Source organism: Danio rerio, chromosome 11, assembly GCF_049306965.1.
Source record: "Danio rerio strain Tuebingen ecotype United States chromosome 11, GRCz12tu, whole genome shotgun sequence".
Classification (NCBI taxonomy): Eukaryota; Metazoa; Chordata; class Actinopteri; order Cypriniformes; family Danionidae; genus Danio; species Danio rerio.
Genome location: NC_133186.1, coordinates 5,050,001 through 5,067,563, shown reverse-complemented (window position 1 = coordinate 5,067,563; position 17,563 = coordinate 5,050,001). Strand labels below are relative to the sequence as shown.

The 17,563-nt window shown below is 34.0% G+C and overlaps 1 long non-coding RNA gene across 1 annotated transcript; it reads left to right on the top strand.

The window, feature by feature from the left end:
• The first annotated feature begins 332 nt into the window (after window positions 1-332).
• LOC141376515 (uncharacterized) lies at window positions 333-2,145 on the top strand. The gene is made up of 3 exons (XR_012386953.1): window positions 333-430; window positions 1,027-1,074; window positions 1,758-2,145. It is a non-coding gene; the product is annotated as an uncharacterized lncRNA (long non-coding RNA).
• Window positions 2,146-17,563: the final 15,418 nt, after the last annotated feature.

The window sequence follows — 17,563 nt, the reverse complement described above, 5'->3', positions numbered from 1 at the left end:
TTGATGATTGATTGGGGGTTTTCTTTGTTCCGAGCAGCACTGTAAAAAGTGCTACACTCACAAAGTTGGTTCTATCTACTTTAAATAATTGCAATCTAGTTAATTTTATTTGTTTTATACCAAAAAAATAAAATTTGCTTCCTCTTTACTTAAAATATATCAGTTTTTATATAACTGTATATTTTGAATAAAACTAATGCAATTTATTTGAGTAGATTTTTTTACGTGGTTATTGTGTAGAATAAATGTTATAAAAGTGAGTTGACACAGACAATTTATTAGAGCAGCTGTCGATGTGGGCAGGTGTTCATAAAACGTGATTTTAATAGTTTGGCGTGACTCCTTTTTCATTGCCCGGGATTTAGCAGGCAGACGCAGCTTCTGCAATGGTCGACATTAACTGCTCCCAGCAGCGGATCTGATTAACACGGTAAGTTGCAAATGTAGCCAAATGATAATTGTAAAGTCATGCAAAACTGCTGTCTTCGCTAGGCAGGTGAGGTTTTAGCTTTGTAAATTTTACTGTAGCCTTAGGTATGTTAACAGTTAGACTGCTCTCACATGGAAAGCTAAGTTGGCTAACGCTAACCAACGCTAGTTTATGCTAACGATTAAAAGTGATATTATTGAGAAAAATAGTGAAAGTAGTTTTAAAACAAATAGTAGGTATAACTAACGTTACAGAACCGATTAACAAGGTCACTGGTGGGCGGTCGGGCTGTGGGGGTTCAGTTTGTTAGCGCTAACTTAGCTAAAGTTAGCTCACCTAAGTTATAGCAGCACATTAAGGATGGATATTAAATGCAGAAACATATGCAACAGTTAAGTAGTTTGTGTTTAACGTAAGAGAAAGTACAACTAAAAGTTTGTGTTTTAGAGATTTATTCCATAAGTTTTTTTTAATGCTGCATAGTGAATAAATTACAGATTTACAATTTATTTGAACTTAAATTACATTTACTGATGTTTACAGAACCATTTAAACTGTATGCACCTCATTCTAAAATGCATGTTCTTGGTCTTTAGATACCAAAGTGATTTTGTTACCTGTGGATCTTCAAACTTCACATCCAGGTAAGAAAAACATTAGATACAATTACAGCTATAATTATTTGCAGGTAAGTAAAACATTGGTAAAATTGCAAACAATAGTGGGCTCCATAGAATTAACCTACATTTGATATCTGAAGATTTTTTTTATGTGTGCAACAGTAAAAACAGTAAAAAAAAAATATCCTAATGCAGTTTCTTATTATCTGTCAGTCTTTCAATAAAGCTAACTGATAACACTAAATCACTGAACTGTCATTTGCCAGTCACATTAAATTTATAGAAAAAGTCAATTAAATGTAGCTTTAGCAAAAAATTAATGTAAACCTTAATGTAATTTGTAAAATGGCAATGTATTTATTTATTTATTTAATAGAATTTGTATTATGACGTGCAAAGTTTGGTGCAAAATGAAGATGACGATTAAATCATAGAATTTGTATTCTATAATTTTCATATAGCCATTTTCAAACAGTTTTAATATCTAAATTGCATGCACATTCTTATGCTTTATAAGTTGCCAAACTTACTAAAGGTAACTTACTAAGGTAATTTTTAACTGATAAACTAAGGTGTTTCATCCATGCATCATTCTCACTGCACTTTTGTAACTTCACTTGTAGTTATTTCCTATTCAGTATTTAGCTATTTAATGTTGTTTGGTATCAACCACCTGAACTCCTGTTTCTTTTTGTCTCTACCAATAGAGTTGTGAGGAATCAGAGGTGCATGCAGCTGCCCACAAGAAAAATTTGCCATCAGCCCAACACAGTTTGGATTATCATAGGACTGTCAGAGGTTTGCCAAACCTGTCAAATGCATGATGGCTCCTGTTTGGACTTACCGATGTCCTCGACTTCAAGTATCCATCAAAACTGTATACATTTGAGATATATCAGAGACTCTTTGTGGGGCTGGACATTATGCATCCTAAATCTTCATCAAAATATGCAAATCTCCTCACTGAGTTGCCTTAGATGATTTCTCAATAGGATCTGGTATTATTAATGTTTTTATTTATGTATTGTGTACGTGTAGCCACATTAATGGCCTATTTTGTAGTCACTATTAAAAGGAACATTGATTGATATTGAATACATGTTATGGTCTTTAATCCATCTTCCCATTCTTATTTAATTGTTATTGACAGGAAAGTCTGTTTATCTGTTTTTCCTAGTGTATATTGTGCTTACAATATAGAAACGAAGATTTATTTTCTAAGGTTACAGCCAGAAGTTAATTGAATTAATTTTAAATCAAATATGCATGGTTAATTTTATTTAGATAATTAAGTTCATAATACTTAATTAAAATAAGTACAGTCAACATATAGCAATGTATAAGTAAGTTAAGTTTAACAAAAAAAGTAAGTTTATCTGATTTGAGTAATTTTAGAAATATTAGTTGGCTCAACTTAATTTTATTGCATTTGTTTTAAGCAATGTTTTAGTGTTTAAAATACTTAAAAAAGGCTGGAAGTTGAATCAACCTAAAACGTCCGATGCAACCACTTGCCTCACTTTTTATAAGTTAGATCTAGGTAACATTTTTTACAGTGAGGGCTGTAACTCTGGACGGGGAGTATATGTCCCTCTCATTTTTCAGAATCCCATTTGTGCCCCTCCCCCACACATGGACACTATTTATTTGTTTATTTTTTCCCCAATTGCCGGCATTGCTATGGAGGACCATACATGCCAACATTTGTCTTGGAATTTCCAGGAAATCGGGATGGGGGTTATGGTTACTACTACTAATGTTGCTACCAACTCAATTCAGTTCAATTCAGCTTTATTTGTATAGCGCTTTTACAATGTAGATTGTGTCAAAGCAGCTTCACATAAATGGCCATAGTAACTGGAACAGTGTAGTTCAGTTTTTAGTGTTTAAGTTCAGTTCAGTTCAGTTTAGCTCAGTTCAGTGTCATTTAATCATTACTGAGAGTTCAAACACTGAAGAGCAAATTCATCGATGCGTAGCTCTACCAATCCTGAACCATGCGAGCCAGTGGCGACAGCGGAGAGGATTATATACATATATATTCATTCATTCATTCATTTTCTTGTCGGCTTAGTCCCTTTATTAATTCAGGGTCGCCACAGCGGAATGAACTGCCAACTCATCCAGCAAGTTTTTATGCAGCGGATGCCCTTCTAGCTGCAACCCATCTCTGGGAAACATCCACACACACATTCACACACACACTCATACACTATCGACAATTTAGCCTACCCAATTGACCTGTACCACATGTCTGTGGACTGTGGGGGAAACCGGAGCACCCGGAGGAAACCCACGCGAATGCAGGGAGAACATGCAAACTCCACACAGAAACGCCAATTGAGCCGAGGTTCGAACCAGCGACCTTTTTGCTGTGAGGCGACAGCACTAGCTACTGCGCCACTGCCTTGCCAGACTCTATATACTGTGTATAGTTTACCATATTCAAACCATTTTGTTTCTAAACGTACATGGTTTGCTACAATCGATTTCCTCAAATTAGTAGTTTACTTAGTAGTTAATGCTTCATGATAGCTTCAATTGTATATTAAAAAAAGCACGTCCTCTTTAAGGATGGTAATGTAATGTAATGTAATGTGTATTTATATAGCACATTTATTGTGTGTGGCCATACACCCAAAGCACTTTACATTCAGAGGGGGGTCTCTCCACACCACCACCAGTGTGCAGCATCCACTTGGATGATGCGACGGCAGTCACAGGAGAACGGCGCTAGTGCGCTCACCACACACCGGCTATTGGAGGAGTGGAGAGACCATGATAGAACCAATTTGGTGTATGGGGATGATTGGGAGGCGATGATGGTTAAGGGCCAATTGAGGGACTTTGGCCAGGACACTGGGGTTACACCCCTGCTCTTTCACTAAAAGTCCCATGGGATTTTTAATGACCACAAAGAGTCAGGACCTCGGTTTAACGTATCATCCGAAAGACGGCACCCACTGACAGAATAGTGTCTCCTTCACTTTTACTGGGGCATTAGGACTCACGCAGATTACAGGTTGAGCGCCCTCTGCTGGCCTCACTAACACCACTTCCAACAGCCACCTAGTGTTCCAAAATGGTCTCCCAGTCAGGTAATGACCAGGCTCAGTCCTGCTTAGCTTCAGTGAGTAACCGTTCTTGGGCTGCAGGGTGATATGGCTGTGGTAAATCATCTTATCCTGTCATTAGGCAATAGTTTTGTTTATGATGATCAAAAGAGCTTTGCTATAGAAGTCAAATGGTGAAACGCTTGTTCTTTTTCTCCAGTCTCTTCCTCTAAGGCCCAATGCTTACATTGCTTCTTCTTTCGTGATGTTTTCCAAAGCTTACTTCTTATTTTTTTTTGTAATTCAGCCGCTTTTCTCTGTCACTTTCTCTCTCTCTTTCATTCAACTGAAAACATGGATGAACAGCCGTCTTGGCTGGGCAACAGACGCAAGAATCCCCTCTTGACCGCGGTTTAAGTTAAATCACTGCCCGCCTTTCATGAGCAGCCATATTGTTTCTGGCTTTGATGTGGCTCTGCCTTTGTGGCAGTGTTTTGCTCCCTACCTGGAAAAGCATCCAGATGGAGGGAAAGGAGAGAAGGGTAGGCTTGTGTCCGCTTGCCATCTGTCCTCTATCGGGCAAGATATTCTTCTCATGTAAGAACACACACACACTCCATTACATCGTTGAGCGCCTCGGGGGCAAAGCAATGTTTACTGTGTGGTGTTTTGAGCCTGTTTCATGAACCATAGTGTGGCTGGATTTTGACACTCTTGGTAAACCTGTGGAATTGTTGGAATTCTTTATTTAATACCCGAGTAGTAGTAGTAGTACTCCGGTAAGTAGTTACTAACCATATGAAATGAATTTGGACATGTTCATGATTTATTGGTTGGTTGGTTGGTTGGTTGATTTGATTTATTGGTTGGTTGGTTGGTCGATTGATCGGTTGGTTGGTTTGTTGATTTGATTGATTGTTTGGTTGGTTGGTCGGTCGGTTGGTTTGTTGATTGGTTGGTTGGTTGGTTGGTTGGGTGGTTAGTCAGTTGGTTGGCTGATTTGGTTGATTTGATTGGTTGGTTGGTCTGTTGGCTGGTTGGTTGGTTAGTGAATTTGGTTGATTTGATTGGTTGATTGGTTGGTTGGTTGGTTGGTTGGTTGGTTGGTTGGTTGGTTGGTTGGTTGGTTGGTTGGTTGGTTGGTTGGTGGGTTGGTTGGTCGGTCAGTCGGTCGGATGGTCGGTTGGTTAGTCGGTTGGCAGGTTGGCAGGTCGGTTGATAGGTTGGTTGGTTGGTTGGTTAATTTGGTTGATTTGGTTGGTTAGTCTGTTGGTCGGATGGTCAGTTGGTTGGTCGGTTGGCAGGTTGATTGGTTGATTTTGATGGTTGGTTGATTTGGTTGATTGATTTGGTTTATTTTATTGGTTGGTTGGTCGGTTGGCAGGTTGATTGGTTGATTTTGATGGTTGGTTGATTTGGTTGATTGATTTGGTTTATTTTATTGGTTGGTTGGTCGATTGGCTGGTTGGTTGGTTGGTTGGTTGGTCGGTTGGCTGGTTGGTTGTTTGATATGTTGGTTAATTGGTTGGTAGGTCAGTCAGTCAGTTGGTTGGTTGATTGATTGGTTGGTTGGTTGATATTTTTGATTTGATTGGTCGGTTGGTTGGTGGGTTAGTTGGTGGATTGGTTGATTGGTTGGTTGGTTGGTTGATTTGGTTGATTTGATTGGTTGATTCATTGGTTGACCGGTTGATTTGGTTGATTTGGTTGTTTTGATTGGTTGGTTGGTTGGTTAATTTGGTTGATTTAATTGGTTGGTTGACTTGATTGATTTTATTGGTTGATTCATTGGTTGGCCGGTTGATTTGGTTGTTTTGATTTGTTTGGTTGGTTAATTTGGTTGATTTGATGGGTTGGTGAGGGCGAAGGAGTGGCGCAGTACGTAGTGCTGTCGCCTCACAGCAAGAAGGTCGCTGGGTTGCTGGTTCAAGCCTCGGCTCAGTTTGCGTTTCTGTGTGGAGTTTGCATGTTCTCCCTGCGTTCACGTGGGTTTCCTCCAGGTGCTCTGGTTTCTCCCACAGTCCAAAGACATGCGGTACAGGTAAATTGGGTAGGCTAAATTGTCCGTAGTGTATGAGTGTGTGTGTGAATGTGTGTGTGGATGTTTCCCAGAAAAGCGGCTGGAGATGCGCCTCCAGTTGCTGGAGTTGGCGGTTCATTCCGCTGTGGTGACCCCAGATTAATAAAGGAACTAAGCCAACAAGAAAATGAATGAATTAATTATTGGTTGGTTGGTTGGTTGATTGATAGATTGGTTGGTCATGATACAACATATAGTTTTTCCACATAAAGGTCTAGGCTACAATGGCTCAGCATAAAGTACAACACAGACTTCAAGGTCTATAGGTGGTTACAGTCTTGTTCTGTTCTACTTTATATACATACAATATATGACTTTACATCCAAAAAAAAAGCATCTGGACAAAATTTCTAAGGTTACATTTACACTCAACAATGTTGTAGCCAAAAATATAAATAGAATTGTTTTTAAAAAAAAATTACATTCACACTGCAATGTTTTTAACTGGAAAAATTACTCAATTCTGTATTACATGTATATGCCAGGCCAGACACTGCCACCTTGTTTGTACTGTATACAATACCTGTACGGAAGTGACAACATTTCATTATTTGCACCTCTGCACTGGTGTATATTTTTGAGTTTGCCATGTGTGTAAGATACGTCTCTGCTATTGGTTGTAATGTGAAGTAAATCCACACTTTGCTGATAAAGTGTTAGTTTGCAAAAATGTGAGCAACAGCAACACTACCACATACTGCGCTGTTGTTGTGTGCTTGTTTGTGCTTGACTTTAATCTACACCTCCAGAAACAGGTACCATGCACACTAATGATGTCATTGCTTTCAAAGACTATCGTTTTTTGACTGTTTACACAGACACAATGTCTGTGTTTTCAAAAACTTCCTCCTTGTAACCTCTTTTTAGATGTAAGCCTTTTCAGTCTCAAAAGCGCTGCTGACATGTAAAAACAAACACAAAAAGTTTCCAAAAATGTGGTATAAACGGCCCCTAAATCTTCCAAAATGTCTAGAACTGGGATTTTGCTTTCTACAGATGTTGTTGATTGATCCTTTGATTGATAGGCGATCTAATTTGTGCCCCAATCTCTCCGCACTACTTTCTCTGACAAGCACAACAGCCAGACTATCCTGGCCTAGTAGAGTAACATTGGCGATGAACATAGCAAATGATGAAAAAGTGCTCGTATAGTTCTCACAACAAAAACAGCAGCTACTCATAACGTCTATGCATGTATTTAATCTTTTCCTGTAACCTAGATAGGTGAATGAAACAGACATGTTTGTGTGGACTCCCATCAGCTGTTAATTAACAGTGCTGCAACTTAGCTAAAGGGTTAATTCCAAATATAAGGACTTGTGGACTAAACCTTTCTGTTATTAGACTGGGACAGGCCTTGAAAGTTTAGCCTATGGAGATGTGATTTGTGACGTAGCAATTACCAGTGAGCTTAATCCGCATGACCTGGAGACAATGATTTAGTCTTTGCTATTTCTTATCTATTCATTGATGCATTGTTATGCCATTATTTGCATTTGTTTGTTAATTATGTGTTCAGTAATCAATTTATAACATTTTAATTGTATTCAAACTTCCCATCTCTGGGCCTGCAGGCTGTAGCATCATTCTTCATTTTGTTTTCATTCACACATATTGCCCTGTTTAGTGCACAAATTGATAGTCGAGCACCGTCGCTGGTAGTAAACGCATGAAGAGAGTTGGCCTTGCAAAGGGTAAATTGTACATGTTTTTCATAACTTTTTCCTTTCTCTTTAGGCCACACCTTGTTCTATTCCACCATTGGTTGGTCAAGTAATTCCACCAACATTGGCCAATGTGTCTCAATCCCTCAGCTCCATGGCAAAAGCAAAGAGAGAGCAGCAGCTTTTACCTGTCAATGTGTGCACATGCTTCCTGAATATTGCAAAAGTAACTATATAAACTAAAGTGAACTATTTTTTTAAATTAATTAATTAATTAATTAATTAATTTATTTATTTATTTATTTATTTATTTATTTATTTATTTATTTATTTGTTCGTTCGTTCGTTCATTCATTCATTTTGATTGTCTGTTTGTTTGTTTGTTTGTTTGTTTGTTTGTTTGTTTGTTTGGTTGGTTTGTTTGTTTGTTTGTTTTACTTTGACTACTTTTACTTTCTAGAACTGCTGAGGCGGTCATTTTGACTATTTTTAATTTTTGCAATTGCATAAATTTTTGGAAATAAAACACACATATCTATAATACCCTGACTTTTCTTAAATATGTGTATATTTCTTTCTAACATTGGTATTTTATTAAAATTACAAAACACAAAAGAGCTATGAGAATTTCTTCTTTTAATTACCATAACGGTCATAATGACCTCATCATTTCAGTGACTGCTACTTTTCCTTGTAACTTTAAATATGCATGTCTCTGTTGCCTAGCAACTTCCTGCTATCAAAGTAAATTTTCTGTTGGCGAAAACATCAATTAACTTCAGATATGTCTTTCAAAACAGCATATTCAGTGCTGTGAAAAAGCTTTCTTCCCTGTTTATGAAAGTTACAGTAAAATGAAAGTGAGGTGCGGACATTCAAGTATAAATTTATAGGCTATATTACCAAAAAAAAAACATATTTTTAGTGCGATGACTTGAATAAATATGACAACAGAAATTCAAAGTTTAATTTTAATATCCTAATAGAAGCTTTGTATGTAAAAATGTTGTGACAATATGTCCTAATGTGAGAACGCTTATTTTCTTTCTTTAAAGATGCAGTAAGTTTGACCCCCTGTGGTTGAACTGGGAACAGCACCCCTGGTTTAAAACAAGCAAGCACAGGTTGCCAGATTGACATCAAAAAGATGTCTAATTATCAAACCTAAAGGTTGATTTAAGTTGTGTTCTTAATAAAAGCAACAGCATGTGATAGAAGGAATATTTCCTTATGAAAAGGAGTTCTTGTCCTAACCAGCATCTGAAATTGATATTTTAGAAACGGCTTCTATTTCTTGCAGTTGAAAAACAGGATAAACTGACAATGTTCACCTCAGGTATACCTCATGTGCTTTATTCAGTGTTAAATGCTAGTAATGTGGGTTTGAATGCCATTTTACATGACATGTATTGCCATACTACTGAAAGCAGCAGCAGATAGTTCACCTCAGATCTTGAAAATAAAAAAAAACAATTTTTGAAATTGAAGTTTAGAAGTTTAGACTCAGTGCAAACCAACACATATCAGTGATTCAGCATCTACATTTAATAATGCTAAAGAGGTTTCATAAGTGTTAATTAGATTATAAACCTTACCATTTTGTTGGAGTGCAGTGAGTGCACTATTCTGTGCTTCTGAATGCTTGTATTTAAATTTATGTTGAGTTTCGTCTGGTGCAAACACAGATTGCTCATCACTGCAAATCTCGTCACCTAGCGTGTTAATAGGACATGGGGTTACAGTGTAACCTGCTCACCTAATGTTTACGGTCGTAATATTTATATCTTTTGCTAAATAATAATCACCTCATGTGGAACTCTGAATCTGCGTCTCATTTCAGAGTCTACTACTGTCCACCAGAGGTCGCATTTCGGTCACAGACACACACTTTGAGAGCCTTCCTGACTAAATTAATGAAATATGTGGTTTTCCACCAAGGAAACCCAGGGTGCTAAATTAGAATTGGCTAAACTTGGGTTAAAAGACCACCCCTCAAAAAAAAAAAAAAAAAAAAAAGAGACTGAAGATCTGGCACGTAACACATTTTCAAAGCAGAATATCTGGCTTTAGCATTGTTTTTCAGATAAACAAGAATCTTCACTTAACATTTTTTTTTAAATATCTGCAAACATATTATGGTATTTATAGAAGAGTCAAAGAGTCAAAATAGAAGAGTCAAAATAAAATGCAGCAAAAGTTTGCTATTATTTTATTGCTGAGCTCCAAAAGTTTAATGGAAAGGAAGCTTCATGGTTGTGAACACATTTTTTAAGCAACCCCTGGCAAACCCAACCCTAACCCAAACCCATCACAACCCCTTCCCCATCCACACTTACAACTTCACAAGCTAAATATAAAATAGTGTAAACGATGTTTGGGGGTGCTGAAATTAATCACAGTTTACTGAAACATTCGTAACGCTATTACCATATTAAAACCCCATTCAGCATAATTTGCCAAGCTTCTCCGTGTGTCTCCTTTGTCTGCACTGTGTAAAACTGTGTGGGATTTCTGCTGACGAGTAGCATTACGCACGCCTTCATCCTCTTTTCCCTCTCAGATTTCCGCCACAATTCTGCTAATCCCTCCTTTTTCCTGTTCCGGCGCCAAATTGAGCTAAAACTTGTTTTAAGCGCTCTAATATCGATTCCCCGCTTTGTTCGGCATATTTTCTGTCTATTGCCTCAATTAGAGAGAAAAAGGTAATTATACAGTGTAAAGAGAGCGTCCTACTATTTCGGATGACGAACGCCCGTCTGTTTTAATCAATAACCTTTGATAATGTGTGTGTTTAGTAACTTGACTCAGGAAATGGATTAAAAGCTCCGAGCGTACAGGCCAATGGACCACAGTCAATATAATAGAGAGGAAGTCGTAGCTTGATATCTGCAGCGGGATGTACTTTGAGGGGTTTTTCGTCAGGCGTGAGTGTCTGAAACATTTAGAAGAACTGGCTAAGAAAATGAAGATTTGATTATATATGATTAGGTTGCATGAGAGGATATTATCTGAGAATGAACAACACTTAAGCTGAGAGAAAGACTTTGATTTTAGTAACAAAAATACTGACATTCCAGTCATCTCAATGTAAATCGGTGCATTTGATGAGCAGTTGCATGTATGAGTTTACATGTAATTGACTGGAATGAATGGTGATTTCAGCTCCAAGCTTTTGTTTGGACCTCGAAACACTCAGACTGAATGGATTTCACTGTCTTCAATGACACTCTGTTTTGCATTCCCAGTGTCAGCCTTTTTTTCCTCCCCTCACCTTAAATCTACAGCTTCTAATGAGGAATTTATTATCAAGGCTTTTATTTTGTTCCTGTATATGACACTGAATATTTCATCTTAGCGTTCAAGTAAGTGAGCAGTCCTCCTCATGGTAACTTTATGAAAACGTCTTTTATTTATTAGTTCCATATTAAAAGTTACATCTAATAGTTAACAGTTACATCAACAGTTCAAGTTTGGCATTCAATAATTAATTAATTCATTCATTCATTCATTCATTCATTCATTCATTCATTCATTCATTCATTCATTCATTCATTCATTCAATTTTTGATAGATTATTATTTATTTATTTGATTGATTGATTGATTGATTGATTGATTGATTCATTCATTCATTCATTCATTCATTCATTCATTCATTCATTTAGTTTATTTGTTCATTCATTCATTCTGTCATTTCATTTTTGATTTATTTGTTCATTTTGATTGATTGATTGATTCATTCATTTATTTTGATTCATTCATATTGATTGATTGATTGATTGATTGATTGATTGATTGATTTGTTCATTGATTTGTTTCTTTTTCATTCATTTATTCAATTATTCATTCATTCATTTGTTCATGATTGATTGGTTCATTAATTTATTCATCTAGATTCATTTATTTATTCATTTATTTTGATTATTTTATTTGTTCATTTTGATTCATTTATTCCTTCATTTTGATTCATTCATTCATTCCTTTTATTCATTAATTCATTCATTCATTCATCCTTCGTTCGTTCATTTGTTCATTCATTCATTCATTTTGATTGATTAATTTATTTATTCATTTTGATCCACGTATTCATTAATTTTGATTATGATTGATTCATTCATTCATTCATCCATTCATTTTGATTGATTCATTCCTTCATTTTGATTTTTTTATTTATTAATGAATTCATCCGTTTGTTTATTCATTTGTTCATTCTAATCCATTTGTTTTGATTGATTGATAGATTGATTCATTCATTTTGATTGAATCATTTTTTTCATTCATTCCCTCATTTTGATTAATTCCTTCCTTCCTCCCTTCCTTTCTTCATTCATTCATTTTGCTGGAAATAATTTACACCAAATATTAATAACTAAAAACAGTGATGATTGTACTATCATTAAACGCCTGCACCACATGCATGGAACAGAAATACACTTGGCAACAATATCCTCCATGAGCCCAGATATCATAATGTCATGTCCTTCACACTAAAACCCAATTGCATCATGGAACCATACAATAGATGTTCAATTTCTGCTTCCATTAGTGAAACTTCTCTGTGAAAGGCTTTCAAATGCAGCAGCTTACATTATATGTGTATTTACTGTACTTTTTTTGTGCTTTTTTTTTTTTTTTTTTTTTTTTTTGAGGATGAAGCACTTTGAAGGAAACACTGAAAACGCTGAAGCAGCTCCCAGGTTGAGCTCATTCATAAGTGCCTAATGACAGAGACTACAGGCCAAATTCTGTGCAGATGCTATAAAACAGTGAGTGAAGCTCTTGAATATGGCCCGGCATACGGAAGATGTCTTTCCTCCGGTTAGCACGCTTATACTTTCCACCACTGGAAGCCGAGCTGATTATTTATGGCCTTTATTGCCTTTATGGTGAAAAGCGGCAGGGTTACATTAAAGGCTGTCTCATGTGTGTGTGTGTGTGTGTGTGCGCGCGCGTGTGTGGATGAAGGGTCTAATCAGCCCAGGCAGGTGTCATTTTGAGCTTTCACTCTCTCCCCGGAAGGCGTTGCTGTATTATCACATAAATCACACTCTTAATGTGATGTGAGGAACCAGATTGTTCAAAAAGACACATCGCACGGTCTTGATGTTTTTTTTTTCTCTTTTTCGCCCTTTGTCTCTTGGAGCATAAAATGTAATATCACACTTCAGAGACACTGTTAGGCTTGCGTTATATTATTATTCGAAATTCGGTAGAAATGCTCTCAGACCTTAAAACAAATCGTAACATTTTACTCAAAACCATACCTTATAAATCCAGTAACTCCAGAGAAATTGAGATCTTTCAAGTAGTCTTTTGGTTTTTCTTTTCTTTTCTTTTTCTTTTATTTTACTCTCTAATATAATTTTTGGGTTACAAAATTAGTCCACTTAATTTTAATTCCAATTATTCTACCAAAAAACTGTATGTACAGTTAAAGTCAGAATTATTAGCCCCCCTGAATTATTAGCCCCCTTTATTTTTTCCCCAATTTCTGTTTAACAGAGAGAAGATTACCCTAACCTGCCTAGTTAATCCTTTTAATGTCACTTTAAGCTGTATAGAAGTGTCTTGAAAAATATCTAGTCACATATTATTTACTGTCATCAAGGCAAAGATAAAATAAATCAGTTATTAGAAATTAGTTATTAAAACTATTATGATTAGAAAATGTGTTGAAAAAATCTTTTGTTCGTTAAACAGAAATTGGGGAAAAAATAAATATATAAATAATAAATAAATTATATATATGTGCTCAACATATATTAAAACCCCCTTCGCAAATCTTTCATTTTAATTAAAATTTCATTAAAAAAAAAATAACGTATGATAAGGGTCCAAAATGAGTACGCCCACAATTATATGTTAGGGAAAATTATATATAAGTGAAAATGATAAATAATGATAAAATAAATGAATAATTTTTGTTGAAATTTTGTAGTTTGCCATTTTTTTCTCCCAATATTTCATATGAATTTAAATAGATTATCTTTTTATTTCCGAAGATGCTCAATGACAAAAATGTTATTTTAATAAATATTTATGTTTAATAAATATTAACTATAATCATTGCAAAATTGATTAAAAAAATTGTTTTCAAAATGGGGTATTCTCATTTGTGTTGTGTTGATAAAAATATATAGCAAAATATTATGTGCTGTCATCATGGCAAAGATAAAATAAATCAGTTATTAGAAATGAGTTATTAAAACTATTATGTTTAGAAATTTATAGAAAAATTCTTCTCTATGTTAAACAGAAATTGAGGAAAAAAATAAACAGGGCGGCTAATAAATCAGGGGGCTAATAATTCTGACTTTAACTGTATATATATACACAGTTGTGTCACATTAAGTCAAATTTATTAGCGCTCTTGTGTAGTTGTAATTATTTATTAAATATTTCCCAACTACTGTTTAATAGGGAGAAAAATATAATAGTAAATTCTTAAGACGTCTAATATTATTGACCTTTAAAAGTAGTAGAAAATAAATAATAACTGCTAGATTTATTCCAGCCAAAGTAAAATAAACAAACCTTTCTACAGAAAAAAAAAATAAAATAAAAATAATAATAGTAAATACTTTGAAAATATCCAAGCTGCATTAAACATTACGTGAGGAAATATTTGAAAAAATAATTTTGTATAAAAATTCTGATAACTAACTTGCCTGCAACTATGTGTATTAAAAAATAAATCAAATTAAATGTATCATTAAGTTATTAATTTAGCTATAAAATTAGCTTGTTTACCTCTTTGAATTGATTCACCCTCCATAAATATTTCATGACGTGTAGTGGACTGTGGTATCAGACATGTCCATACAGCAAATAGCTTGAAGAATTTCATATTTCCGTCTTTTCTAGTCATAGAGTGCTTTATTTAAATATTCCTAAGATGTTTAAGCCGTTATCTTCTGCCCACGCTAATTGTTTTGTCATGTGGTCCGCATAAGTTGTTTTCATCCTAGTTTGCTCCACCCGTGACCATGCTATAATTGTGATGTTTTAGTTGGTGCGCACTTGACTTAATTATGCAGTTTAGCGAAATGCAACAATGCTATTAGTGTTTTTCCTTATATAAGCAGACAGCTTATTTATTTATTATGCGGCGGTGAAACTTTTAAGACAATTAGGCATATGTGCTGTTTTCACATTGTTTTAACGAGAGACAGTTAATTGTCTACACTTCATACGCAGATCAGTTCTGTCCTCAAGCGTCAGCAGTACTTTGGTACACCATATGCTTTTACGGGACGGGTTGGTTTCTCGCTGTGTGTCTGTTCATTAAACGTTTTGGGATGTCAGGCCTGAAAGTTATACTGCACAACAAGGAAGAAAAGCAAGTATCTTTTTGTTGTTCTTTTTGTTTAGTCGTTGTGAAAGTGACCATGAGTGAACTTCCACATGTTTTTAAAGTGTATTATTCACTCATTGGCCACTTTATTAGGTACATGTTACTAGTTCCGTTACTATTCTGTCTGTCAGGATATGGTAATTAGGCAAGTTATTGTAAAACAATGGTTTGTTCTGTAGACTATCGGAAAAAAAGGAGCTTAAAGGGGCTAATCATTTAGATTTTAAAATGGTTCATAAAAAATTAAAAAACTGTTTTTATTCTAGCTGAAATAAGACAAATAAGACTTTCTCCAGAAGAAAATATATTATCAGACATACTGTGAAAATTTCCTTGCTCTGTTAAGCATCATTAGGGAAATATTTAAAAAAAAAAATAAATAAATTAAAAGGGGAGCTAATAATTCTGACTTCAACTGTATGTATATATATGTATATATGTATATATATATATATATATATATATATATATATATATATATATATATATATATATATATATGTATATATGTATGTATATATATATATATATATATATATATATATATATATATATATATATATATATATATATATATATATATATATATATATAAATTATTATTATTATTTATTTATTTATTTTTTCTCAAAATTGTCCGCAAATGTCTGGGAATTGCCACCAAAAAATCTGTCATTTTAATCGCAAAAAATCACAAAATAAATTGTGAGAACAATTTTCATTTTGGGGTGAACTATACCTTACAATTTACTTTAGAAATGAAATGTTATTCAGATTAAATTAGATTGTAAAATTTCCTTTCTTTTTATTGCTTTTATTTTCAGACAAATTCCTCAACATTTTCTCTCAGTGCTCGTACTTTCACTTGAGAAAGTGAATACTTTACTGAAATATTTTTCTCAATATTTTTACACCTGTGCTCGTCAGCTTTATTGCTGTCGGTTAAGTTATTGTGTTGTTGTTTATGGTTTTATGACAGAGTGTGTGTTGTTGCTCATCTGGATGTCGTGTTATTTCTTTGACTATCAGCGAATGGCAAGGTCAGCGGTCACATAAAGAAATATTACAGCCTGACCACAATCTGCCTTTACCGCAGTATGTGGAGCGGGTGGGTTAGTGACCTGTTTAACTACCAATACTGAGGGCCGTAAAAGGCAGCACAGTTCCCCAAACCCCCATCAAATTGCCCTCTGATCTGAGGTGACTTTTTGTGTTGTCACTACAAGAGGGGACATCCAGTTAAAGGGTTTATATGGGGCTTCTCTACACAAGTTATGCATTCATTAAATCAGCATGAGAGAGTGAACTAAATATGGCAGAATTGAGGGAAGAAAAATTACTTTTCTTTAGGTTTTCGTTAAGTTTGAATAGCAAGCAAAAAAAAAAAAAGTGAAAAATAATGGAGAGTAACTGAGTTAAATAAAGTATATAATTTTATTTATTTATTTATTTATTTTTAAATCTATTGTTATTATTGTTGTTGTTGGTATTATTATTATTCATTAATTCATTTTCTTTTCAGCTTAATCCCTTCAATAATCAGGGGTAGCCACAGCAGAAAGAACCGAATAATAAAACAAACAATTAAGATAAAAATAAATAAATAAATAAATAAATAAATAAATAAATAAATAAATAAATACATACATAAATAAATAAATAAATAAATAAATAAATAAATAAATAAATAAATAAATAAAATAAAATAAAAAATTATAATTGTATTATTATTTTTTTTAATATTATTATTATTATTATTCATTTAAAAATAAAAAATAATTAAAAATAAAAAATATAAAAATTTAATAAATATTATTATTTAATTTTTATTAGGGATCATTCTTTTTGCATGTAATATACTTAGGAAACACACTTACAAATGTGTGTGACAAATGTGTGTAACACACACACACACACTGTGCATACACTATGGAAGCTTGTTTCTAGAAGATGATTTCAAATATAAGTAAATTAACAAGTATTTACAATTTTTATCTCATAAATCTAACTTTTGTTTCCTTTTATTTAAGAGTTTTAAGTCAGACATTTGGAATTTTCTCTCAACAAACTTTTATATGTAGTTATAAATGAGTTTTGAAAAAAAAAAGACTGGAACTTGTAAGCTCAGAACTGTCAGAAAATTTCTAAACAAAAGTTTGTTAGTGTAAAATAATAATAATAATAATAATAATAATAATAATGATAATAATAATAATAATAATAATAATAATAATAATAATAATAATAATAAACATCAGATTGTTTTGCCAGTTTAAGAGTATATGAGAGAAAAAAGAAAAAAACTTCACCTGATCAAAAATATATACTTTGAATTGCTAGATATAAAGCGTATATTAATTATC